General features: G+C 46.5%; 1 protein-coding gene across 6 annotated transcripts in view; it reads left to right on the top strand.

The window, feature by feature from the left end:
* PSD3 (pleckstrin and Sec7 domain containing 3) overlaps positions 1-24452 on the top strand; it is a 616838-nt gene that overhangs the window by 4743 nt on the left and 587643 nt on the right. For 3 of the 6 annotated variants that reach the window (XM_055566948.1, XM_055566943.1, XM_055566949.1), the window contains exon 1: positions 2625-3144. The exons of 1 other annotated variant lie outside the window; for it this stretch is intronic. The gene's annotated coding sequence lies outside the window, so the exon portion shown is untranslated. Of the gene's footprint in view, positions 1-2622; positions 3145-24452 lie in introns of those variants that run through there. 2 more of the 6 variants (XM_055566946.1, XM_055566951.1) reach the window with 2 other exon arrangements.

Here is a 24452-nt window from a genome sequence, read left to right as displayed (position 1 = left end):
GACCATCTCAAAAGGTGAGAGGTCTGAAATATGGGGTGAGTAGCTTTTATGGACCGGAGAAGGCAATGGCACCCCACTCCAGTACTCTTGCCTGGAAAATCCCATGGACGGAGGAGCCTGGAGGGCCGCAGTCCATGGGGTCACTAAGAGTCGGACACGACTGAGTGACTTCACTTTCACTTTTCACTTTTATGCATTGGAGAAGGAAATGGCAACCCACTCCAGTGTTCTTGCCTGGAGAATCCCAGGGACGGGAGAGCCTGGTGGGCCGGCGTCTATGGGGTCGCACAGAGTCGGACACGACTGAAGCGACTTAGCAGCAGCAGCAGCAGCAGCTTTTATGGACAGAGTAATTTCATAGGCTAATGAGCAAGAGGATTATTCCAACGATTTGGGGGAAGGGACAGATTTCTAGGAATTGGGTCACTGCCCGCCTTTTGATCTTTGATGGCTTCGGGACTTCCATGGCACCGCTGGGTGTCACTTAGCTTATGCTAACGTATTGCACTGATGCTAATGTGTGAGGCTCAAGGCCCAGTGGAAGGCAGCTCTTCCGCCATCTTGGGCCTCCATGGTTCTAGCCCGTTGGGCCATGTCTTATGGCTATGTCATTCTCCTAGAGGTTGCGCCCTGCCCCTTCCCTCCTGCTTCACTACTGTTTGAAATATTTAGGGGTGTTGTCTCCCTTATAACTGCTTCAAAAGAAAATAGCATAGAATAAGTAGAGATGGGGCAAGAAGTGGCATCCTTTTCTATCTGACTTAGAAAATATCAGTGAGTGGAATAAATCCTGGGACATGGCAGAGAGGGAGAGGTGACGTTCATAAGAGAAAGGGAATAGAAGGCTGACGAAGAGAAAATACTGCAGAAACAGAGCAGGGAAATCATGCCTTCACAGAGAGGAAATCAGAGTTCCTCTCTGTGAGGTAGTCTGAACTTTGGAAGCTGTTTACAGCTCAGATAAATACAAAAGCAGATAAGAATGTAGTTAAGTCACAATTGCAAACAATGCTTCATTGTACAGTATTTCATTAGGTTTCAAACCTCCAGGAGACATTTGCCAAAATTCCTCTTGGTTTTCCACCAGGCCTGCAAAATGGTTTCAATGAACAACCTGCATTCAGGCATAAATAAGAACTGACCATCCAGTGACATCATGAAACATTTATGTGTTGAGAATGTTTTATGAATTTTCATGTAACTAAAATACTTCTAGGAAATTAGACCATAAACATGCCCTGAGGAAAATAATAATTGAAAACCAATAGGATAATTATCTTAGAATCTTGATATCGATCCATGAAGATTCCTGGCTTTGTGCTTAGTAAACGGATAATGAGGCTTTGCCATTTGTGGTAAAGAACCTGCCTGCCAATGTAGTAGACAAGAATCAGGTTTGATCCGTGGGTTGGGAAGATTCCTGGAGGAGGACACGGCAACCCACTGCAGTGTTCTTGTCTGGAGAATCCCAAGGACAGAGGAGCCTGGTAGGTTACAGTCCACCAGGTGACAAAGAGTAAGACACGACTGAAGCGACTGAGCACGTGCATGCACACACACAGACACACAGACACACACACACACACAGATAATGTAACATGACAGGGCTACTGACTGGAGGCAACGTGAGGGGTAAAAGGGTCATTGATGCCAAGTCTTCTGCTAAATGTGCCACCTCACATGGCCTTGTACTAGCACTTATATAGAAAACCGCAGGAATCATCTTTAACAGGTAAGTTTCCGACAAGTGGAGCCTTCGTTTGTTCTTATCTTTGACTTTATTTTACATTCACCTGTGTGTTGTTTTCCACCAAAGGCGTGCTACACAAAGTTCAGAGAACGCTCCTCAAATATTTCTTCTCCTGCCTACTATTCCTCTGGCTTTGTCCCCTCAGCATCTGCTGTGGATTTCACTCAACCTTATCACAGGTGACACGCTGGGGTCTGCCTGGTGGAGGGTCAGAGTTCTCTAAACACAAAGTTCCCCAAGCCCCAGGAAATGCCAGGTCTGAAAGGGTCTGGGGAGCCTCTCTGGTTTCCTTTTGGATCAGCTTGTTACTAATTTCCTGGCTGTGCTCACATTTGTAAAAATGGCATAAAGGAAAATAAACGAACATAGTAAGGATTGGAAGAACCTGAACTTCTCACTACCACTCACCATCTGCCTGTATTTTATGTGGCAAGTGGGCAAATCTGCTCTGGGGAGAGATGGAAGTTTTTTTTTTTCCCCAGTTGTAAGATATTTTTCAAATAGAGGTTGTCAGAATAAACCCTGTCATATCTTTTGCTTAAGATATCACTGTAGAGAGTGCCAGAACCTTAGGAAAACAAAAATTCATGTGTCAATACTGATTGTTTAAACATTAAACCTCATTAGAGTACGGTTACAATGTTAAAGTTGTCTGTGAGGACGAAGGTAACACTGCGGGGAATAAGAAGAGGATAAGAACAGAATGGAGCTTTTGGACTTTACAAAAGTGTAATGATTAGGCCTGAGACGGCTTTTCAGTTGGGGCCCTCTGATTCCGTATGTTCCCTTGAGTGACTGTCAGAATAAGCCACCAGTTTCCACACCGTGTGTAATCAATATGACATCTGGGCTCCATCAGAGGCCACTGTTTCTCCAGCGTTAGCCAAACCAGCGCGCTTCCTGTCACCGGATTAACTCTCAGAGCCGCCGGGTCTGGTGACCCTCCGGCTGTTTTCTCTCGGCTGGCAGGAGGGCTCCTGCCCACACTCGCCTGTCATTCTCGTTCTGAAAAAGCGTACTCCTTTGACAAATACCCACAGGCAAAGCGCTGCGGGGTTACCACAACTACTCGAGGAAGCTTCTACTTCCTTTTGCGATCGATGACGCCTACTTTGCTTGATACGTGTACGTTTGACACCTTTTCCTGCACAAGTAAACCGGAATTGTGTGGTTTTCATCGTGGCCTGCAGTGAAGCAGAGGAGAATGAGGGAGAAGGTCATTTGAAGACTTTGCAGAAAGAAGGGATTGGGGTTCTGGCCTGTTATGGAGTCACGGGGGTAAACCAAGTCATAATACCAGGAAGCAGAACTGTCTAAATTTTATGTATTAAGCGTCAGACACAACCTCAGAGCAAAGTGGAGCCTCTCCAAGGCGCTGGCCAGATGCAAGCCTGGTAAGTCAGTGCTTAGGATTGAAACTTTCCTGTGAAGCAAAACACCGGTGAGAATACGCTTTTAGGAAGGAACGTTTGAGCCTTTGAAAAGTTTTATCCTTTCCATAACTGTGACTGTGGAAAAATAAGAATCCTCACGAGGTGGGGCCTGTTATTTGGGGTGTTTTGCTGGGCTGCTTTGGGATATGTTTTCCTTTGGAGGAAGAGGAGTCAGAAAGATATGCTTGGCCTTACCATCTAAATCTCTTCTAGCATAAAATCAAATTGCCAGAGACTTGGTGTTTGAGGCTCTAGGCAAACTGATGATCTTGAATTATGCTTTTCTTTCAGTATGTTCTGAAATGTCAACCGATTGAATGTGTAGAGCTCCCATGTACATTCACTGAGGGAAGGGTTTATTGGAAAACTCAAGTCTATTCTGATTTAAGGAGCTCTAGTTCCATAAAAAAGAAAGCAAGAAAACTTTGCTTTTTGCCCTTTGTTTAACAACATCTTTATCATTAAAGAGATAAAACCATAACCAAGCAGTCGATGACACATACTGTAAACAGCAAAAATGTTAGAGTAAGATCATGTATTTCCAAAGAAAGTTGAAGATGTAAATTTCAAAAAAAAAAAAAAAAAAAAAAGCCGAGTAAAAAAGATAACTTTTTACTTTCTGCTTATCCATAAAAAATTGCCTCTGTAATTGTCAGCTAAGATGGCCTTTATATGGTTCTTTGCCCTCATTAAGCGCGTGGGGGAAATAACTAAATGTGAAATCACTGCAGTTTATTAAATGTCAAAGAGGAACTTGTTAACCAGACAGATCAGATAACCAGCTGCTGTGCAGAGCGGTCACCAGCCACGGGAAATGTCAGCGCTGCCTTTAAAGACAGCCGATGACTACACAAAATGCATAGCCCGTAAATAATTAGGAAAAAAAGAAAAAGATTAGAAAGCATGCCACTTGTGTTAACCTATATGTTCCTGAGAAGAATAAGTATTAGAACGTGCCGTTAGTAACACTGATTACATGTGGTTGAGCTAGAAACTGAGCCCATCAACTTGCGGCCTAATTCCACAGTCTCAGGTAGATCCATGGGCAGGACACGAGCGGAGCATAGCACTGGAATTCCGAGGACACATCTTGGAGGAGGGGAGGCTGTGGGATATGTGAATATGAACCGAAAAGACAAGTGTCCCAGGAAGAGGTCTTGTCATGAGATGAGACTTTCCCCTTCTCTGTCCTGGGGATTTCTCTTCCCTGAAATGAAGGCAGATGGTGTGTTGTGTCTGTTTTCTGGAAGCTCTCTGTCTTTAGAAAGGAAGAAATAAAATTCCCATGGAAAGGATCCTGGACAAGTTAGGAAACCCTAACAGGGCCCATGGAATCCCTTAAGAGGTCCGTCCTCACTGGACCTGAGGAGGCCCATGACCCTCTTGCAACTTCGTGTAGAATTGCTGGCTGAAGAAGCACTGCTTGGAGTGAGGAGCAGGTTTGAGGGAAAGGACACGCGTGGTGGAGGAGAGACGTCGCCTTGAGAGCTGGGCTCGTGCTGCCGCAGCACCACGCTCAGTATCTCAGGATACTTAGAAGAGCCAGCCCCGTCCAAGACCCTTGCACTTAGTGTGTGTGGGGGTGGTGGGGGGTGGTGTCTGTATAGAGAGAGGGCATTAAATGCTTCTTGCCCTGTGCAAGCAGAGATGTGTGAGACGCCTGTGACTATGTCAGTCTTGCCCAAGTGGTGGTAGAGAGGGTCCGGACCATGGGAGATGCAAGGCTTTTGGAGGTAGCCCTGACCTTGATCCTGGAGGGCTGAGATGGAGATGGAGACGGGGACGCACGCAGGGAACCAGAATCTAGAGCGTTACTGGGCTGTGCTTAGTTGCTCAGTCGTGTCTGACTCTTTGCAACCCCGTGGACTATAGCCCTCCAAGCTCCTCTGTCCATGGGGACTCTCTAGGCAAGAATACTGGAGTGGGTTGCCATGCCCTTCTCCAGGGGATCTTCCCCACCCAGGGATTGAACCCAGGTCTCCCACATTGCAGGCAGATTCTTTGCCAGCTGAGTCACCAGGGAAGCCCTTCTAGAGCATTAACACCCCAGTAAAGACGAGAGGTGCGTGGCTCTGAGGATCAAGGTGAGCAGAGAAGTAAAGCTGGTGAAGTGAAGTTCTGACAGAAGGGGCTGGTGGGAAGGAAGGAGTCATAAGGAATGACTCCGCGCTGGTGTCTGCTCATATTGTGCGTCTGGGGCCTGGGTGAGCTGGGCATGGCTATGGTGACCTGCAGGCGCTGTGGCTCTCGGGCAAACAGGATAGAACCTCATGCCCGCCCGTGTGCTACATCGCTTCAGTCGTGTCGGACAACACCGTGGACTGCAGCCCGCCACGCTCCTCTTTCCATGGGGATTTTCCAGGTGAGAGTACTGGAGTGGGTTGCCATGCCCTCCTCCAGGGGATCTTCCCAGCCCAAGAGTCAAACCTGTGTCTCATATCTACTGCATTGGCAGCTGGGTTCTTTACCACCAGCGCCACCTGGGAGGCCCATAGAACCTCATATTATGGACTAAAGCTCACCCTAGGAAATAATCTATTCCGTCTCCCTCTTTTCACTCACATGAGTGGCACCCAGAGATGAATCCAGATTCCATAAGCAGTCATGGCAGAGCCCCACCAAAACCTGCCTCTTCCTCCCGCTCACAGACGGTCAGCCTGTGCCCCGAGGCTGTCGAGACTCATCTCAGTGTTCCTTTCCGCTCGTTTGTATCTGTCACACCCGGGAGCCCCAGCCCTCCCCTGCACTCTGTTTGCCATGAAGTTCTGCAGCCCCTCAGTCCTCCCCAGCTCCTGGAAACTTCCACGGGGCGGGGAGGGGCTCAGGACACTCATGACCCTTCCTTTCTGGATCCTTTGTGCTCCCGATCACTATCGCTCCTTTGAGCACTTTTTGCATGTTACCTGATGTTGATGTCAGGGCCCCCATCTGTGATCCTTGCTGTGCCCTGGCCCTTGGGTTCTCTCATTCCTGTTCCCGCTAATCCTGTCTTCCACGCTTGGCCAGCCGCTCACCTCCCCTGGCCTTCATCTCCTGCCTCCCACTTCCCACCTCCATCCCCATCGACCCGCCCAGCACCTTGAGCCCAACAATCCTCTGATCCCAGTGGGACCTGCACTCCATGGACTTGGTCACCTGTTCTCCACCTGCATGCCCTGTCTTCCCTCTTTGCCCAGTTAAACTTCTGCTGCCAGTTGGTATAGTCACTGTCTTGGGGACACCTTGGTCCTCACCCAGGCATCTCTTCTTCATCCTTCTCAGTCAGCAAAGCCACAGGTCCACCCCCTCCTGCCCTCCCTGCCCTCGTTTTCTCTGCTCCGCGACTACACAGCTGAGCGTGGCTCCTGCACACTCTCATCACACCCTCTCACACCACGTTCATGGCCAGCATTCCCGGGTGGGCCTTGGGGCTGCCTCGAGAACATCCTGTATGCCCCTGGGGTCCGTGCGCTCTCCTGCTGCCTACAGAAATCTGCCGTGCCCTTTCCTCTCTGGAAACCCCCAGCCTCTTTCCCCCGTGTTCGCTCTCAGCTGATGGCTTTGGGTCTGCTCACTGAGCAGGTCATTGGAAGGGACCATCCAGACCCCGCGCACACGTCCGGTCAGGAAGCCCCTGACCCTGCGTTCCTGCCCCTTCTCCAGGTGTCCAGGCTTCTGGGGCCAGTGGCCTCCCCCGGAACTGATCCCCGTCAGCATCACCATCACTTCTCAAGACCCGCCTCCAGCAGTCAAGCCCCTTCTCTACTGGGTCATTCCCACCGGAAAGCAAGCAAGCTTTGTTTCTCCCATCTTAAAAACAAAACAAAACAAAAAAACTTTTATCAATGTAATTTTTTCCCTCACTATTTTTCCGCCCTCTTTCACGAAGAAATTTCTCAAGAGTTTTCTCCACTTTCTCTCACCCCATTTCCTCTTGAACCTGCTGTGATCAGACTTCACTCAACCACTTCCACAAACCCCTCTGGACAACGATAATAATAATACCTTCAGGCACGGCAGTCTGGTCTCCAAACTCAACTCAGCAGACACGGTCGAGCTCAGCCTCCTCCTGACGTTCCTCCTTCGCCTTGAACCATGAGTGCTCAGGGTTTCCTTCTGTCTCAATGGTGGCTCTCGGTCTCCTTGGCTGTTCCCTCCTGCCCCCACCTCTGTACCATGGAGCTCCCAGGGCATTGGACCTCCTCTCCTACTTGAAAGCTCTCTTTGGGTGTCCTAACCCAGGCTTATGGCTTTAAATACCAGTCACGTGGCAACAATTCCCCTATTTAACACCCATCTGGGACCATTTCCCTTGAACTTGAGACTCACAGCCAGCACCTACTCGGTACCTCACTTGGATGCTGTATCAGAGTCTCATCAGAGGGGCAGAACCACTACGAGTGATGCGGCGATTAGAATTTCTGCAGCTGCAGGAGCTGTTGAAGTGTCTGTGAAGAGCTGCTGGCTTTGGCCCCAGGGTGGTGGTGGGGGAGCCTGTGGATGCTGTAGGTTGGCTGTACCTGCGCTTGGGAAGAAGAGCAGAACCCGCAGTGGGAGGGAGCTGGACAAACTGCGGCCACGTCTGCCTCTCAGGGCCTCTGACCTGGACTGCGGGAGGGCCTGCTGAAGAGCTTCAGGCACCTGAGCCCAGTTGGCAGAGCGGGGAGGGGAGGGTGGTGGGTGGGGAGGGGCTGCCTCCTGCCTGGCTGGCGGCCACGGTGCGGCAGGGCCCGTCCCAGACCCCTGGCAGACCCAGATACTGCCTCATCTGCACCTGCCAGACTCAGCACAGACCGTCGGTGACCCACAGGGGACCCTGGGGAAGGGATCCTGGGAAATGGGCTCCATCTCATTAATAGCTCGAGAGATGCAGCTCAGCGCCCTCATCACCTCTAACAACTCTCACACGACACGCTCCAAACTCTCCCCTTGAATCTTCTCCATCTACAGTCCTCCATGCTTCCAAAAGCCTCAGCGTCTTTTTGACTCTTCTTTTTCCACCCCGCATACCATTTTCCAGGAAGTCTGGTCAGCTCTCGGAGAAGGCAATGGCACCTACTCCTGTGTTCTTGCCTGAAGAATCCCAGGGACGGGGGAGCCTGGTGGGCTGCTGTCTATGGTGTCGCACAGAGTCGGACATGACTGAAGCGACTTAGCAGCAGCAGCAGCTAGTCAGCTCTGCCAGAGTCTGACCCCTTTGTCCAAGCGCAGGGGTTTCCCACCTGGACCTCTGCAGGTGGGGGGTTGCTCTCTGCCCCCTCACAAGCGCCCTCCCCACAAATTTTCCACACAGCAGCCTGGGGGCCGCTGTGAAACTCAAGGCAGGCCCCACCGCTCTGCCACCCAAACTCTCCAAGGGCTCCTTGTTGTTAGAGGTTGTTCTCATTATTAGTCATCCTCATTTGATTTTTTTTTTTAAGTGTAGTTTAATTTTATGGGAACGATTAAAATCTCATATCATTAAATAAATGCTGACTAGAAAATTCAGGCATTATGTCTCATAGTTGTAAATTGGAGTGTGAGGCAGTCAGGTAACTTTAAATTACAGATGATGTGTATTAAGTCAACCAAAATCTCTTGTGTTTCGGAATACATTTCTAAAACTTGAGGTGTTTTTCAGCCACCATTCCTGAGGCTGTTTTATTTTGATTTAGTTTAGTTTAAATGTAGTAGAGGATTCGATTTTTTTCTTACTTTTTGAACACGGATCAAAATCTCTTCCAGCTCTCTCGGTCAGTCAGTTCAGTCGCTCAGTCGTGTCTGACTCTTTGCGACCCCATGGACTGCAGCACGCCAGGCTTCCCTGTCCATCACCAACTCCCGGAGTTTACTCAAACTCATGTCCATCGAGTTTGTGATGCCATTCAACCATCTCAACCTCTGTTGTCCCCTTCTCCTCCCGCCTTCAATCTTTCCCAGCATCAGGGTCTTTTCCAATGAGTCAGTTCTTCTCCAGCTTTCTAGTGCTATGTAATAATTAACTCTGAAACTTAGCATCTCAAAACAAAAGCTCTTGAGTAGCATTTCTCATGGGTTTTGTGAATCAGGAACTTGGAGTGGCTCAGCTGAGTAGCTTTGGCGACAGTGTCTGGTGGGATCAGCAGTGTGTGGAATGTCTGGAGGCTGGCCAGGCATTTCTCCTGTCATGCCATCTCTGCTTTTGACTAAGGAAGCTAGCAGTTCCTCATAGCATGGCTGTCTTAGACTTCTACCAGGTGGCACAGGGCTCCAAAAGCTAGTGACCTAAAAGGGAGAGACAGGAGGAAATTGTGTTGCCTAAAATGACCTTGCCTTGGAAGTCATCCTGTGTCACGTCTGCCATTCATTAAGACAGTCATCAAGTCCCACTCTGGTTCAAGGGAAGAAGACCTAGACTCCATCTCTTGAGAGCTGAAAAGTTCTGCAAGGGCATGTGAGGGTCAGGAGTGTCATCGTGGCCACTTTTGGAAAATACAATACACCACAGTTTGTTCTCTGGTTGCTGTCATCCACACCCCCTCCGTATGCAAAATGCATTCAGCCCCCGCCCCTCAGAAGACCCCCACATCTTGTGCAGTAAGATATCAGGCTCAGGCTTGAGGTTCAGGATCAAGTTATTCAAATCAAGCCTAGGACTTCCCCGGAGGTCCAGTGGCTAAGACTCTGAGCTCCCGAGACAGGGGAACTGTGGTCAGAGAACTAGATTCCACGTGCTGAAACTCAACGGTGGCATGCCGCAACTAAAGATCCTGCTTGGTGCAGCAAAGATCAAAGGGCCTGCACGCTGCCACTAGGACCCAGCAGGGCCAAATAAATAAGTACTTAAAAATAAATGAATCAAGCTTAGGCGCAGCTGAGACTTCTCAAGTGCATTTCTTCACACACAGTTCCTTGTGTAACGTTCCTCTCAATCTTGCAAACTAGACAGGACTTACCTGCCCTCTGCCTGTGCAGCTCGCAATCGTGGGACGGCACGGGATAACCTCTGTAGATGCTCCCACTCGAAAGGGGGTCACAGGAGATGCACAGCCATTCCAAAGCCCAGCCCTGCACATGCCGCTGGGTCCTTGATTAGGTCTCAGGCCCATGTCTCTAGAAACAATTCCTGACAGCTCTTTATTCTGCCCTCTAAACCCATAATTCCTCCCTGGGATTAAAGTGTAGTCCGTGTTTACAGCTGAGTGGTTTTCCCATACTGCTTCTTGCTTGTGGGTCCAAAGAAAGGTACTTTTATTTTATAATGTTTCTACCCTTTTCTGTCCCCGTTGATGTTATCTTCTGCTGCCACACTTTTCTTGAAAGCTTTGAGGGTTTCCTATGAATCATACAGAGGTCTGTTTGGTAGGAAAATAGTAACATATATAAACAGAAAATTTCACAGAAAAAATTACACTTGGCCTTCAAATATATGAAGGAAAGCTTATCCTTGCTCAAAGTAAGAGAGATGCAGTTTGTGATTCAACAGGTCAGCAGGAGGGGGTTTCCACGGTGCTGGTCACGTTTTCTATTTCTTCAGTGTGCTAATCACAAGGGTGTGCTCTTTTTGTGAAAATTCACCATCTCCGCGTTTCTGATAGGTACACCTTCTGTATATACATTATACGTAAATAAGATAACAAGCACATGGAAATGCCACATGTCACTTACAGATAAGCAAACATCCGGAAGACAGACAACATGTCTCCTAGAGAAGGCAGCGGGGAAACAGGCCTGCTTATCCGGTGCTGGTGGAGCTGCCAACTGCCAATACCCCCGGGGTGTTTCACAATGTCTGGAAAAATTAGGTATGCCTTCTTCCTTTGATCTGGCAGCCCCTTCTCTAGGAATGGATGTCAAAGATACGCTGGCATCATTACAAAATGACAGCATGCACATGGCTGCTTATTGCTGTCTTATTTGAAATAGCAAGAGATGGTAAAACATCCAGGTGTCTGTCAGTAGGAGTTGGTTGCTGTTCCTTCCACACAAAGGGTCACCCTGTACCTTCAAAAGGGATGTGAATGGTCTGTACACATCCCCCTGGAGGAAGGGTACCCAGAACCCTGAGCTATGGAACAGTGTTGAAGAGAGAGACCCAGTAAAACAGTATATGGATTCACCTAGAGTTTCAAAAAGAAACAAGTGAAGAATAAATAAAACTAATAAAAAAAATGCTTACCTTTGGGGAGAGGGGGATTAGGGTGGAGGGAACCAAAATGAATCTTCACTTTGGAAACATGCAATGTTTTACATAATTTTAAAATTTAAAAAGCACCTTTCAAACAACACAAAAGGAAGGAAATGAACCCAAGAATCCTATAGCAAGTTTGTGGAGTTTAGACTGAGGATGAGCACAGTGAGTATAATGTGGGTCATCCTAAATGGGGCACATTGAGGGTGAAAAGGGGTGATTTTAATAATTGATCCCAGACAACAGGTGTAAACTGGACTGACCTGGGCCCATCAGGACCTGAAAGGTTGTTGTTGAATCACGCGAATACACCGGGATTCTTGGCCCCTGGAGGAGAAGAATTCAATCCGGGGCCAGAGATGAGGCTTGATCGCTCAGAGCTTTTGTGTAATAAAGTTTTATTAAAGTATAAAGGAGATAGAGAAAGCTTCTGACATAGGCATCAGAAGGGGGCAGAAAGAGTACCCCTGCTGCTAGTCTTCAGCTGGATGTTATATAGTCACTAGCAGTCTGTTAATGAAAGAAAGGAATGTCTTATAATTCAGAATAGCACCAGGCCCCTCGCCCATAAGATGCATTTTGGGATAATCTTGGGCCATAAAATAATTAACTTGAATCTTAAAGAAGGGCAGACCACCATACAAATAGTTTCATTTACATAGATTAGGGGAACAATATCTGAGTATAACATACTGGTTTGTCAAGTAGGTTTTGGGCCCAGAGGCGGAACCGACTTGGAGACCGAGTTTGGGGTAAAGGCGTAGTACATTAGCATAGCTTAAGACAAACATTTCCATAAGAAAAAGGCATTGGTTATCTCTAGGCTCAAGAATAGCTAACTTCAGGTGAAACCAGGTGTCATTATGGCAACACAGTATTTTAAGAGAAACCTCTCTTTAAATTTGTATAGAGAAGGAAAAAAATATTGCTAGTTTGTTTCCTCCTGCCGCTTAAGAGAGATAAAAATGTCTGACACTTGCAGGCTATTTCCTCCATTTGGAGACCCCTGGCCTTCCTGCCTGTTACCCTCTCAGACCCATGACTACCCTAGTCATGGTTGGATGCTCTCAGGAATTATTCTTATTTCTGTTAGGTGCAGTGATATCACTTAGACATGCATATCGAAGTGTTTACAGGTGACACGACTTAACGTGTGGGATTTGCTTGCAAACATAGCTTCTCAAGGGCTTCTCAGGTGGCTCAGTGGTAAAGGATTCTCCTGCTAATGCAGGTTCAGTCTCTGGGTCCAGAAAATCCCCTGGAGAAGGAAATGGCAACCCACTCCAGTATTCTTGACTGGAGAATCCCATGGACAGAGCAGCCTAGGGGGCTTCAGTCCATGGGGTCACACAGAGTCAGACACTTCTGAGCGTGGAGCACGATTGCTTCTCAGAGTGTGAGTGAATCAGAGTCACCTGGAGAACATGGGAAAACACGGAATACTGACCCTCACCACAAAGACTGATCCAGTGGGTCTGGAGTGGAAAATTGCATTTCCACCAGAGTGCTGAATGAGCTGGCATTGTTGGGCTTTAGGCTCATTTTTCTTGTAGCAACACTGTAAAACATTTCAGTTCAGCTAGAGTGTAGGTCTCCCCACTAGGAACTCTGTATCTACTGTATCTGTGTATCAGCTGCTTATCCTGGCTGTCCCTGTGAGAGTAGGTGTGTGTATGTGCATGTGTGTGTGTGAGAGTGTGTGTGAATGAGTGTGAGTGCGTGTGTGTTAGTGGGGGAGGGCTGCAGTGCGATCACTGTTGAAGTCAGGTCATGAGTCCCGTGAAGTTATTTTACTGTTCTCTCCACCTTTGGGTATGTTTGAGAATTTCCTTAATTATACATTTATGTTTGTTTTTCAATTCAGGAGATCTGTGTCCAACTCAAAGGGAACCTTTTATGTTACTTTGATTCCCTTAATCAGATCACACTGATTTTCATTATTATTATAAGAATCATATTTATACTTCTGCCAAAGCAAAGTCCAATAAAAATGAAACACATTTGAAAAATTCACTCTAAATGCTATCATCTGTGATCCACATTTTATGATTTTACATACAATTGTGACTCAGTGAGATGAAAAAAAAAAACTTCAGAATTTGATCAGGCAATGAATTTGAAAATAGGTATAGAAAATCATTGTCTTATTTTTCTTTAATGCAGAAGGAGCTCTTCTAATCATTCTCCTGTATTGCTTTGTCTCTGTCACAACTTTTCCTCAAGTTTTCACTTCCTTTTCTGACGCTGTGACCTCTTCTTTTCTCTTTTTTGTTCACCCTTTTTTGTCTCCTTTGTCTTTTCCTTCATCCTTTCTGCCTTTCTAAAGGCATTTTAGATATTTTTTGGCTTTAGGTAAGGTTATATATCATTTGCAAAGTGATTAGGTTATTTTGTATTTTTCCCTTAAAAACTGAATTGCTTTGAGATTCATATGCGGTCTTGGTAAAAAAGAAACCTTTTTATTTTGTATTGGAGTATAGCTGATTCACAGTGTTGTGATAGTTTCAGGTGGACCGCAAAAGGACTCAGCCACACATACACCTGTATCTGTTCTCTCCCAAACTCCCCTCCCATCCCGGCTGCCCCATGACACTGAGCAGAGTTCGCTGTGAGATTCAGTAGGTCCTTGTTGGTTACCTGAGGTCTTTAGTTGGCGTCTTTTAAAACACCTGAGTATAGGCAGTAGATCTTCATAGGAAAAAACAAACACACACCGTTATGGTGACAGACCACACCTTCTGGCCGATGTAAGTGGTTTGGTTTCTTCCTACACATGCTCCTGGGAAGCCTGTGGTCTGGCTGGAACACGGACTTTTGCACTAAACTCCAAAAGGCCCACTCAAGACAGGCTTCCCTGCCTGCTCCCTGAATTCTGTGATCTAGTTCAGCAAGGGAAGATGCTGCAGTGTTTCATATATATATATATATATATATATATATATATTTTTTTTTTTTTTTTTTTACAAACTTCATATTTTGTAGCAGTTACAAAAGAACAGACTGTGACTCACACAGTTTTGCTGGCGACATGTGTGCTTTGAGTGCGCTCATGAGTGACGTGAACTCTTTGGTTCTTTGGGCTGAATCAGCCGCCAAAGCTGGCAATACAGATGCTGAGAGATCTGTGTAGGAGATGATGGCAAACATGAAGGCCCTCTAAAGCTCCAGCAAATCCTAGAGTGGCTTGCCGTGCCCTCCTCCAGGAGATCTTCCTGACCCAGGGATCAAACCCAGGTCTCCTCTGTCTCCTGCATTGGCAGGCGGATTCTTTATCACTAGCGCCACATGGGCAACCCTATTAAATGTATATGGTATGTCAATTACATCTCAATGAAACTGCAGAAGTTAAAAAGAAGTCTCTTAGGGTCTTTGGACTGAAAGTCAGAAGGTTAAGGAAGGGAATAGGGAATTATTCAATGCAGCATACAATTTGGAAATAAGAAAGCAAGACATTCAAAAGAAGTTAGTAACTTAATTGCCAGGGCAACTCTTTTATGACAGAACAAAAGGAAGATATAGGAATGTGCTCTCCTCCTTATGGCTAGCAGAAAAGAAAGAAAGCAAGAAAGAAAAAATCATGGCTAGCTATAAGGAAGAGAACACTCAGGAAGAAGAATAACTGTCCTAGAATTTAGATTCCTGGGATAGTTAGGAAACAGATACTGTCCTCACAATTAGAATAAGGAAGTAATCAAAAGCACGACGGCTAAAACAATGAGTTTTCTTTTCAAGTGAGGTTCTGTGTGTATAATGTGTCTTAGGTAATTTCTGACTTTAAGAAAAGGCTGAGTCTTATCCTAACATCAGAAGTGCTGAACTTGAATTCTAGTTCACTTTCTACAAAAATATACCTGGATATTCGAGATATTCAAGTTTCTTTAAATCTTGCTCTGTGTCAGCTTAAGTTGGTTATGCCTGAGTTAGTAAACAGTTTTTTTTCTCTCAGTATATTTTTGGTAAAGAAGAATTGGCTGACTTGTAATTCAGTGTATTACTTCTTAGCTAAGAAGTAAAGCCAGCTCACCTGTGGACCCAGACTCAAACACCGCTCTTTGCCTGCTGGAAACATAATCAGTGTTCCAGGCTAGTATTCGTGTACTCAGCTCTCCTGGGGTAATTCCATTTTAGGCTTAACATTTTATAGAGGATAGTCACACGTGTTGTGTCAGTGTCTACATGGTCAGCTGAATATTTCCTTTCTTTTTTTAAAAAAGATTTATTTGGTTGTAGGTCTCCGTTGCAGCACGTCGGCTCTTTCCTTGCAGCTTGCCGGCTTCTCTATAGTTGTGGAGCTTAGTTGCCCTGTGGTGTGTGGGATCTTAGTTCCCGGACCAGGGGTCAAAGCCACATCTCTTATGTTGGAAGGTGAATTCTTAATCACTGGACCACCCAGGAAGTCCCTGAATATTTCCTATTTCTAATAAAGCCCTAGCTTCTGGGAGCTTGCTGTTCTCTGCATGGGGTGGAAAGTACCAGAAAGCTGTTACCTGTTACCTGGGGTTCTGCTGACACTTTCCACGAACTCACAGATTGGCATTGGCAGTGTTTTCCTCTCGCCTGGGCAGAAGCCAGGAATTAGTTCCTCGAGGGAGCTGAACTGTGGCCCCCCCACCTTCCGAGCCAAGCCTGGAGACCAGGGACACCCGTGGTGAGGCTGTGACGAGACTCCTCCTAGGCAGTTCTTGCTGAAAAAGTCCAGGAATGAAGATAATCACCACCTCGCCTGGGGGATGGCCCTGTGTCCCTGTGAGAGCAGCTGAGACAAACACATCCTGTGTTCAGGCCGAAGGCCACAGTCAGCCACAGTTTCTCTTCTGGAAAAAGTGGGGCTTGTGAATATCACTCTGCCATACCGGAGCAGCACCCTTCTCCTCACGTGAAGCCCCATCTGACCAGGAAACGCAGTGACTGAAGGAAGAAGCGTTAGATAAGAAGCAGTCTCCATAGCGTCTCTGGGGCTTGCTGGGTAAACTCCATTTCCTCCTGTTCCTGCCCCCATGAGCAGGAGAAACCTGCTCCCTGGGCCACTCAGAAGTTATCAACTAAAATAATCAATAAACAACCAAGAATAGGACCAGAAAAGAGTTTTACTTGCGCCAAACTGAGGACTAGCCCAGAAGCCCACTTCCCGCAGTTGTTCAGTTTTATGTCTTGTCAGAACAAAGAACGTTAAACAAGTCAGGGATACAGTCCTTCAAGGTAAAAACAAGACAAAAACAAGCAAAAACACCCCAAACCCCACACAGACCAGCACATTACAGGGAGTCAGCGTGGCCTTGGCACCTGGGAAGGGAGCCTTGTCACTGAAGGAAGAACAGCTCTGGTGTCCTGGGAAGAGCCACATTTAATTTTCGTTTTTAATGAGGGCATTCTTCGCTTCTGCTCATGTGCCCTTTTCTCTAATAATTAAAACAGGTGTACAGTGTACGTCTGATAGGCTGCATACAACCCATCTTAGCATCACAGTCGCGGTAACTCATGGACAAGCCAGAGTGATTCCCCATCTCTTAGCTCGTGGACATTGCTTTTTGCAGAAGCCGGGGGGCCTCTGTGTCCCTCCAGTTTCCTCTTGTCCACACCGCATGTCGGTCTTACACTCCCTCCTACTTTAGAGGAAAAGGAATTCTTCATGTCCCTCCAAAGCCGTCTGTTCTCGTCCTTGCTAATGGTCTGTCGTCTCCCACCTTCCCTGGGGTCGTGTCACATTCACTCCCTGCTCTATTTGTCTCTTCCATTTACTCCTCTCCACCCCCCACGCCTACAAACGTGTACACACGCCCTCCTCACATAGGCCTTTTGGTTGCTTCCTTCCCGCGTGTCCCCCTTGTTTCACTGAGGGGGTCTCTCCCATCGCTGCCCCCTCTCCTCGGCTGCGCTTCCTGACCTCTGGAATCCTGGTTTCTGTCCTCACCACATAATTGAACTGTTACAGCAGAGATCATCTGTGACCTCAAATCCGATGTCCTCCTAAGCAGTCACCTTCCTATGTCCCTTGACAGCCCTCCTTTCTCAAACCTCCCCCTACAACCCCCATCCCGGGGTTTGTGGAGCTGCCCTTCCCTGACTTCTCTGCTCCCAACCAGGCATCACCATGGTTCTTTGCAGGGTCCGTTCTTATCAGGGCTGGGGCGATGGGCTGGTCACAGGCTCCTGCTGTGTCCCCTGCAGTGACATGCGCAGGCATCGTCATCCCTTGGTTCTATTCCTCTCTTCTTCCCTAGGGGATGGTAGACCCGAGAAGCCTTCCGAATATCTGACACTCACATTCAGAAGCTGCCACTTTTGTGTCCCTGCCTTGCCCTCATGAAGGAAGGAAGTGGCTGTTTGTGAAAATGGCCTGAGTCGTTCTCTGCCCGCACTGGCTATTGATGAGAGTCAGAACAAAAGGCTGTTTTATGAGATATGTTAAAAATCAGGTCGGCTCTTGCTTCTGGCCCTTAGGTTTCTGGAAATGAACACACTTTATCACCGTGTCCACCTGCTTGGGTGCATCCCGGCTCCCGTGGGGCTGAGGTCCACACTCCTTCCTGCATAAAACAGTTTTGAGGCACGAGTGCATATTTTTATTTGGGAACAGTGGTCCTTACTTCAAGCCACAGGACACCCTTCACACGGCCTTGAGAACCGTCCAGAGGGTCTCCTGCTGCAGCCCTTCTGTGTGCCTGGGGATGGTCTCCTAAAGGCCAGGGCTGCAGAGTCAGGCTGCTCATGCTGTGGGTCCTGGGTGGGGGCAGTTGTCACTTGCTCATTTCTCATTTCAGCAAAACCTTCCTTCCTCTTCTACTCCCCCCCACCCTTTCTGCCCTTACTCCCCTCTTGTTCATGGGCTATATTATTGGAAAATGCAAATAACCCCTAAAAAAATTGCATTTTTCATCTCTCTTCTGAAGAACAGAGGACACAGTTGTGCAAATGCTGAAATAAAAGTAGCAAAGAAGCCTGAAGTGAGATGTGATCTTTGTGCGTCCCCTGAGGCAGAAGGAAGCAGAGAAGCTATGAGGGAGGCGCTGGGATCCCAAGGCCCTTCCTGCCCTTGACGTTTCCAGGTAACCAGAGACAGCACACCTGGGCCCCCAGGGAGGTGGCCAAGAGTTTCAGAGCCTCAAAACTCACTCATGTGGCACTCATGTCTTAGTAAAGTTTATTTCCAGCACTTTTTAAAACCCCGATGTACTGGTTTTTGAAGGAAGTAAAAATATTGATTTTATCCATCTGAAAATAGTCCTTTATGTTCATACTACCTTCTGTGATGGCTCAGATGCTAAAGAATCTGCCTGCAATGCAACAGACCTGCTTTCAATCCCTGGGTTGGGAAGATCCCCTGGAGAAGGAAATGGCAGCCCACTTCGGTATTCTTGCCTGGAGAATCCCATGGACAGAGGAGCCTAGTGGGCTACAGTCCATGGGGTTGCCAAGAGTTGAACACAACTGAGTGACTGACACTCTCACTTTCAAACAGTCCTTTGGTTTTCTTTCTTTCTTTCTTTTTTTTTTTTTTTTTAATTTTTAGAAGAATGTGAACACCTGATAATTTGCCAAGGAGCACTTGTCCACAGTCACGCTGTGAGGCTGGAAATGTTTATCAGAAGACTCATCCTTTTCTTTACATTATTTTCCACTTTTGCATATTCTAGACAATCTCAAAGGTTTACTCTGGAATAAAAAGTGGCTTTCATTAAAAATGGAGGTGACCTGGAGGGGAAGAGGCTGATGATATATTACATCAGTCTCCTGAATATCCCAACCATTTTTATCCAAACAAAAAACTGCAGAATTCCCTAGCAGTCCACTGGTTAGGACTGAAGAATTGATGGTTTCAAATTGTGGTGCTATTGAAGACTCTTGAGAGTCCCTTGGACAGCAAGGAGATCAAACCAGTCGATCCTAAAGGAAATCAACCCTGAATATTCATTGGAAGGACTACTGCTGAAGCTCCAATACTTTGGCCGCCTGATGTGAAGAGCCAACACATTAGAAAAGACCCTGATGTTGGGAAAGATTGAAGGCAAGAGGAGAAGGGGGCAATAGAGGGTGAGATGGTTGGATGGCATCACCGACTCAATGAACATGAGTTTGAGCAAGCTCTGGGAGACAGTGAAGGACAGGGAAGCCTCTATCCACATGCTATAGCCCGTGGGATTGCAAAGAATCTGATGAAATTGAGCGATTAAACCACCACCACCACCACCACCACCACCACCACCATGGTTAGAATTCGGTTCTTTCACTGTAAAGGGTCTGAGTTTGTTCCATGGTCAGGGAACTAAGATTCCACAAGCCATGAAGCCCGCCAAAACAAAAACAAAAACCCTGGGCTTGTTTCTATGTTGAGTTTTGCTTCACATTTCTTTTTGGAGTCACAGCCCTCACCAGTCACCACTTGGGACAACGAAGTGCTGTCCAGCATCTAAAACCTCAGGACACCCATCCTGTAGGACAATCCACAACATCAGCAACTCGGCTGCAAATGTTTTTGGGGGGTCTAACGTCTCTGCAGAAGCTAAAGGGCAAACCGCAGGAAATGCATGGTTTCAGAATTCCATGTTCAGGGGAGTGAGTCCAGGATTTATGTTTTAGACACAAGTGGACACAGATAATCCCAAAATTATCTCTCTTGCTGAATAGCTGGTATAAGAACACACCCCAAAGTGTGCAATTCTGTGGTTTCCCTTTGCTTAGTTTATAATGGTGTCATGGTAGTCTGTAACAACGACAAGGTTTGCCTTAAACTCTGCCTTCTGTCAGGATCCGCTGGAGGGCTTACATGCAGATGGTGGGCTGCACCTCTAGGGCTTCTGAGTCAGGGGTTCTGGGGACTCCCGAGAATCTGCGTTCCTCACTTGTTCCAGTTCCTGGGGTGGTACTGATGCTGCTTGTAGGGAGACTGTGCTTTGAGAACCACCGCTTGAATTACCGTGTTACAGCATGATAATTCTCCACTCCAGTACTCTTGCCTGGAAAATCCCATGGATGGAGGAGCCTGATAGGCTGTAGTCCATGGGGTCGCTAAGAGTTGGACACGACTGAGCGACTTCACTTTCACGCGTTGGAGAAGGAAATGGCAACCCACCCCAGTGTGCTTGCCTGGAGAATCCCAGGGATGGGGGAGCCTGGTGGGCTGCCGTCTATGGGGTCGCACAGAGTCGGACACGACTGAAGTGACTTAGCAGTAGCAGCAGTAGCAGCAGCGTGATAATTACACAGGGGCATTGAAATCTGCTTTATCTCATTCTGTGTATGCAAGAAAAAGGGCTTCCCTCTGGTGATAAAGTATCGAGAGACACAGGAGATGGGGTTTCGATCCTTGGGTCCGGAAGATCCCCTGGAGGAGGAAATGGCAACCCACTCCAATATTCTTGCCTGGAGAATACCATGGACAGAGGAGCCTGGTGGGCTACAGTCCATGGGGTCACAAAGAGTGAGACATGACTGAGCGCACACACACACAAACACACACATGAAAGAAAAATGGAAACATTACTGTGGACTTAAATTTTTGAGGAGGAACACCAATTAAGAAAAGTTTTACATTTTATTTTTTAAAGTAATGTATTTACTTATTTTTGGCTCTGCTGGGCCTTCTTTGCTTGACGTGGGCTTTCTCTAGTTGTGGCGAGTGGGGGCTACCCTCTAGGGCTCGAGATTCTCACTGTGGAGGCTTCTCTTCCTGGGGAGCCCAGGCTCTGAGGCGTGGGCTCAGTAGCTGCAGCTGGGGTTCAGTTGTCACGAGGCACGTGGGATCGTCCCCGACCAGGAATCGAACCTGTGTCCCCTGCCCTGGCAGGTGGATTCCTAACCACTGGACCACCAGGAAAGTTTGAAAAGTTGTATTTTTAAAAGCCCACCATCTCCTGTGATCTCAGAAGTATAACACAGCACATACAGAATGCCTGGGACAAAGAAGCCAGCATCACCTTTTTCTCGTGGTCTGCTGCTATGGGTCGACTCTATAGTTTTCCCTTTGCAAACAGACCTAAGGATTTGGTGTCGGTTCCCATTAAGGTTGGATCCCTTTACATAGAAAACCTGTCCGATCAGCAGCGCTGTAGACCTATCTGACATGACGGTATTTAGTTAACTGTCCTCCGCCTCCTCACAAGATTAAATCACTGCTCCTCTTGCAGCCAGAGGAGAGGGTGCTATGCGTCGCTCTCTGGAAATTCCACTTGGGGATTCAAACCCAACTCAGATTCAAGGCATCACCATTCAAGGAAATGCTACCAGAGAACCCAGGATGGACTTTTCTTGGTTTGGGCTTACTTTTTTTTTTTTTAGTTTTAGTTACATGTGGCTTTTGTAGACTCCTTACAGCACCAGTTTTCTCTTTTAATAACCTCCACGTGGTTTAACTTTTTAAAGCCGAGTGTCAAAAGCGGTAGGAGATGGTAGAGCTGTTCAAGCTCAGCTCAGATACTGTAAAGGAAGTGAACCAGGACCGCACAGCTGAGCGCTGGGGCTGTGGGCGCCCTCCCGGAGCGGGAGGACGAAGGCCAGGGTGTGGGAACCGTGCTCCCAGGGGACCCTGACTCCGCAGGGGCTGGGAGGAGCATGGAGAGGGGCTGAGCGTTCAGGCACGCAGCATAAACAGCCGCGGATGCGCCCAAGCCGTTTCCTTTCTGAATGCGCGGTGTCCTGTGTCCTGAGTCTAAGAGGAGCTGCAGCCCTCCTGGTAGACCTGGGTCTGGGAATTCGTTTCTGGGAAACGAATCAGCAACATTACATTCGGTTCTGATATTCAGATGTGTTCTTTCTTGACCCAGTCCCTTCCCCTCCCAGGGGAGCTGAGTGGACAGGAAGCGACTGCCACCAGAAAGAGCAGAGAGGGCAGCGACGTGGCCCGGCTGGAGGCTCTTCACTTTGGTTTCTTGTTCTCTTCCCTAATTCTTCCTCTTCCAACAGATAAAATGGCCACCGATTTTACACTGACTATCCCAGCTGCGTGTGACTAGAATCGTGTGCGTGCGTGCTAACTCGCTTCAGTTATGTCCGCTCTCTGTGACCCCATGGACCGTAGCCCACCAGGCTCCTCTGTCCATGGGATTCTTCAGGCAAGAATACTAGAGTGGGCTGCCCTTCCCGCCACCAGGTGATCTTCCCGACCCAGGGATTGAACCCACGTCTCTTACGTCTCCTGCATTGGCAGGTTCTTTATCCCTGGTGCCACCTGGGGATAGACCTATTCTCAATTATGTTGTCCTGTTATTCATTCTCATAGGTTATTTGTTTGTCTTCATTTTTTTTTCTTTACTAGGTTTTCTCAGTCTCAAAACAAAGTCTCCTCTGGTTCCCAGCAGACTCTCAGGTCACTTTCTTTATTGCTCAACTTTATTGCTCAAATAATGTAACTCAATACTAGCCTCTCCAAAATATAACTTATAAAATAAACGACCAGTAAGCATTTTATGCAAAAGCCAATATGTATATATATGACTTTTAATATTATCTGTGATTTTAGCTTACGAGTGACTGATCTCTACAATAATAGTAGATATTGCCTCATTTTTAGTAGGCACTAAATTATTGATTGTCTCTCTGTCTTACTAGTTTAATGATACAGAAACTGAAAGAGTATGAGTGTATTTTTATAGTTGTCTTCAATCCAGAGTTTTATTTAGTAAGCCATTCCCTGATGTCTCAGACAGTAAAGAGTCCACCTGCAATTCGGGAGACCCAGGTTGAATTCCTGGTTCAGGAAGGTCCCCTAGAGAAAGGAATGGCTACTCACTCCAATATTCTTGCCTGGAGAATTCCGTGGACAGAGGAGCCTGGTGGGCTACATTCAATGGGGTCACAAAGAGTTGGACGGGACTGAGTGACTAACACTTTCACTTTATCGTAACAAAATTTCTTTTTTTTAAATTTTAAATGTATTGCAAAGATTCATTAATTTCAGAGTAGCTGTGCAGGGAATTCTCTGATACAAATGAAATTTATATTTACATTATAGCACATTAATACTGTAGTCTACATCAAAGCCTAGGATTATTACATGAAGATTCCAGTAAACAAGTGCTGGTACTGCAATTAACATTTGAGAACAGTTAATTGGTGACTCATTTATCTTTTTTACCCAAAAAAGATATTTTTTTAATAGTTAAAAACAGATTTTAAAAATTGAAGTATAGTTGATGTACAATTTAAATAAGTTGCAAGGGTACAGCATAGTGATTCACAATTTTAAAAAGATTGTTAGTCAGTCATGTTCGACTCTCTGTGACCCCATGGACAGTGGTCCGTCAGGCTCCTCTGTCCATGGGATTCTCCAGGCAAGAATACTGGAGTGGTTTGCCATTCCCTTCTCAGTAGGATCTTCCCAACCAAGGAACTGAACCTGGATCTCCTGCGTTGAAGGCGGATTCTTTTACTGTCTGAGCCATAAGGTAAACCCACTCAATTTATAGCTATTATAAAATATTTCCTGTGTTGGGTACTGTATCCTTGTAACTTATTTATTTTATATATAATAGTTTATGCTTCTTAATCCTCTACCTCTGCCTCTATTACCCCCCCTTCCCTCTCCCCACTGGTAATCACTAGCCTGTTCTCTATCTGTGAGCTGGTTTCTTTTTTATGATATTTACTAGTTTGTTTTATTTTTTTGATTCCATATATAAGTGATACCATACAGTATTTTTCTTCCTCTGTCTGACTCATCTCACTTAGCATAAAGCCTTCCAAGTCTATCCATGTTGTTGCAAATGGCAAAATTTTATTATTTTTTATGGCTAGCTGAATATTATTCCATTGTGACTGTGTGTATATATTTATCTCTATCTCACATCTTCTTTATCCATTCATCTGTTGAGTACTTAGGTGGCTTTCATATCTTGGCTATCATAAATAACACTGCTATGAACATTGGGCTGCAAGTATCTTTTTGAATTAGTATTTTCATTTTTTTCAGATATATACCCAGTGGTGGAATTGCTGGGTCAGATCATAGTTCTATTAATATTTTTAATTTTTTGAAAAATACTGTTTTTGCACCAATCTACATTCCTACTTATAGTGTATGAGGGTTTCCTATCCTCACATCCTCAACGATATTTATTGTGCTCTTTTAAAAACATAAATATGTTGTATTTGTTTATTTATGGCTGTTCTGGGCCTTTGCTGCTGTGTGAGGGCTTTCTCTAGGTGG

This window comes from Bubalus kerabau, chromosome 2, assembly GCF_029407905.1.
Source record: "Bubalus kerabau isolate K-KA32 ecotype Philippines breed swamp buffalo chromosome 2, PCC_UOA_SB_1v2, whole genome shotgun sequence".
Taxonomy (NCBI): Eukaryota; Metazoa; Chordata; class Mammalia; order Artiodactyla; family Bovidae; genus Bubalus; species Bubalus kerabau.
This window is presented reverse-complemented; position numbering and strand designations above follow the sequence as displayed.